The sequence below is a fragment of the Mandrillus leucophaeus genome, unplaced genomic scaffold, assembly GCF_000951045.1.
Source record: "Mandrillus leucophaeus isolate KB7577 unplaced genomic scaffold, Mleu.le_1.0 Scaffold960, whole genome shotgun sequence".
NCBI classification, from domain to species: Eukaryota; Metazoa; Chordata; class Mammalia; order Primates; family Cercopithecidae; genus Mandrillus; species Mandrillus leucophaeus.
In genome coordinates, this window is record NW_012110475.1 from 158,445 (window position 1) to 161,523 (window position 3,079).

The 3,079-nt window shown below is 35.8% G+C and overlaps 1 protein-coding gene across 1 annotated transcript in view; it reads left to right on the plus strand.

Moving 5' to 3' along the window:
* HS6ST3 (heparan sulfate 6-O-sulfotransferase 3) overlaps positions 1 to 3,079 on the plus strand; it is a 771,050-nt gene that overhangs the window by 24,929 nt on the left and 743,042 nt on the right. The gene's annotated exons all lie outside the window — the stretch shown is intronic.

Below are 3,079 nucleotides of genomic sequence, written 5' to 3' on the forward strand. Positions count from 1 at the left end.
TGATGTACACATGTGGTCTCCCCTAATGAGTAGAGATTTGCGCTGAGGCAGGCTCTTTGAGAAAGAAACAACAGCATGACAGACACCCCCAAAATGTGTTTAATGTGCAGTGCAATCTCCCCTCCCTACTCCATTCCCAACCCATGAGGTTTTCAACGGCAGATAAGCGTATTATTCATCCATGAATTCTAAGCAATCAGTGTGGTGTTGGGCATGCAGAAAGTGCTCAATATGGGCTATTGAACTGAACTTTCAGATACCTGATAGTTCACTCATTATAGCAAGTGATAAATTGCAGTAAATTTCCAATGAATGCCTGAACACTGCTATTTTAAACTGTTGATGAGAGAGGAGGGCTAGAGAGAGAGGTGCATGGAACCAAACCACTGTTTTGTTGTGATTATGTTAGCACCTGACTTGTGTTCTTCCCATTCCATTTATTCAGAGAGGCTCAGGGAAACTCAAAGTAGGTAAAAATATACTTAAGGAGAGATGAGCATTTATATGAAGTAAGGGGAAAAGCCAGGGTTTTGGGTGACACACATTAATTTTGATGTTGAGCTTTATCATTGACTACATATATAAACTTCAGAAAGTCACTAAGCCCTGTGATCTCCAATTTAGTCATCTGTAAAATGAGATAAATAATTTAGCCTAGTTATGTGTAGGATTGTACATTTAAGATTGTAAAATAAAGTTTCTAGCATGTAGTAGGTATAAGTAATTTAATTCTCTTCCCTTTCACTCTCCTTGCTTTGTACTTCCTTAAATGGTTTGAGAGTTATTTTGAATGGAGTCCTAGGAGTCCTTACTTCTGTAGCATGAAAGAGACTATCTTGGTCTGAATATTTCATAAGAGAAGAACTTTCAGGAAAACGCTAACAAGATTAACATTGTAAGATGCCCCCTATAGTCTAAACACATCAAAATAGAACAGAAGAATAACAAAAATCATAGTAAGTATCACAAAGGGAAAATAACCTTTAAAAACAATAATTGCAAATTTAAAATAAAGAAAGCCAGTTGTAATTGTGAAAGTATTTTAACACCAAAGAGGAAGAACACATTTTTCAGGACCAGGCATTTACATTGGAGGAGGTGGAAAACAAATATCAAGAATCAGAAAGAGATAAGATTGAATGATGATATTCACTGGAGAAGATAGAAAAGAAAACATAATATCTATAAAAATATGCAGTGATGATGAATGACTGCAGCACATGGAAATGCTGCAGAAATGCCAAAAAATAAGGCAGGCAAGGAGGGGTAGGCTTAGAGCACTGAAGTGAAGCTTTATATTAGTTGTAAACTATAACGTTAAGTGATTGAATTAAAAACATGTAATAGACTGCATGAATCTACAAAATGGATTGAGATAAATCTGTACATAACAGGGACGTTGTTATGGGTTGAATCATGTCCCCTGCCCCCAAATTTGTGTATTGAAGTCCTCACTCATGTGTACCTTAGAATGTGACTTTTTTTTCTTTTTTTTGAAATGGAGTCTTGCTCTGTCACCCAGGCTGGAGTGCAGTGGCCTGATCTTGGCTCACTGTAGCCTCCTCCTCCCGGGTTCAAACAATCCTACTGCCTCAGCCTCCTGAGTAGCTGGGATTACAGGTGTGCACCACCATGCCCAGCTAATTTTTGTATTTTTTTTTTTTTTTAGTGGAGATGGGGTTTTACTCTGTTGACCAGGTTGTTCTTGAACTCCTGACCTCAAGTGATTCTCCCACCTTGGCCTCCTAAAACACTGGAATTACAGGTGTGAACCACCACACCCAGCCAGAATGTGACTTTATATGGAGGTAGAACCTTTGCAAAAATAAGTAAGGCTAAATGAGGTCATTGGGGTGGGTCCTAATTTGATATGACTGGTGTCCTTATAAGAAGTAGAGATTAGGATACAGACATACGCAGAGGGAAGATCACGTAAAGACAGAGATAAGGTCGCCATCTACAAGCCAAAAAGAAAGGCTACAGCATGAAACCAGTCATGCCAACATTTTGATCTTGGACTTCTAGCCTTTAGGACTGTGAGAGATTAAATTTCTGTTGCTTAAGCTACCAAGTCTATAGTGCTTTGTAATGGCAACCCTAGCAAACTCGTACAGACGTCAAAAGAAAATGATGGACAATTTCCATGGAAACCATATGAAGGGAGTAGAAACTTCCTCTGATTTGGAAAATAAGAACTTTTGAAAGGATAGGAAAAATGTTGAAATGTGTTCCATCAATACTCCTAATTAAGAATATTAAAGATATTTGATGGAGAATTATGAGTGGAAAAAATATAAAGGACAAGATGAATAACTTATGTTACTAAATGCATACCAATGACTGTGTTTAGAAAGCCTAAGAAATCAACTAAAAACCATTATAGCAATGAGAGTTTAGCACAATTACAGCATATAGGATAAATCTGTAGTCTCTAGTGCTTCATATACATATAAAATATAATAAAAATTAATCTCTTATAAAGAGTATAAATAGCATTAAATAATTTCAATTAATTTAATGCAGAGTATGAAAGCCATTTAAGGGAATTTAAAATAATAGGAGATGATTTCTTAAAACTGGAAAAAACAGAGTAATGTTTTACTTTAGTGATCTTTCTAACTATACTGATTATAGTATCTCTTTATTAAGTATAATTTAATATAATAGATATTGATTTATTTTGTAAATTATAAAGTAAGATTTGATGCTAGATATTGTTTTATTATTAAAGTTCAGGATAGCAAAATTGAGACTCAGGACAAATTTGGGAGGAAAATAGATTTTAAGATGGTCTGAACTATTTAAGGATCGAGATAAATAAAAAATGCCTGATTGTTCAGTGATCAATCATTTTGACCTCCTGATTAAGTGAAATTTGCATTGGATCTATCCTACTTCCTACTATAGAGTGTGATTAATCTTGAAGACTGTGAGCCAGAGGGCCTGGAGGCTCCTCTGTCTATTATCTGAGTGTCCTTGGGCAGTTATTTAATACATTTCTGCTCCTCCAGTTTTCACTCTGTAAAGTGGAGATGGGGTTGTTGTGTGAGGAATAATGAGTCCTAAAATATTGCCTTAC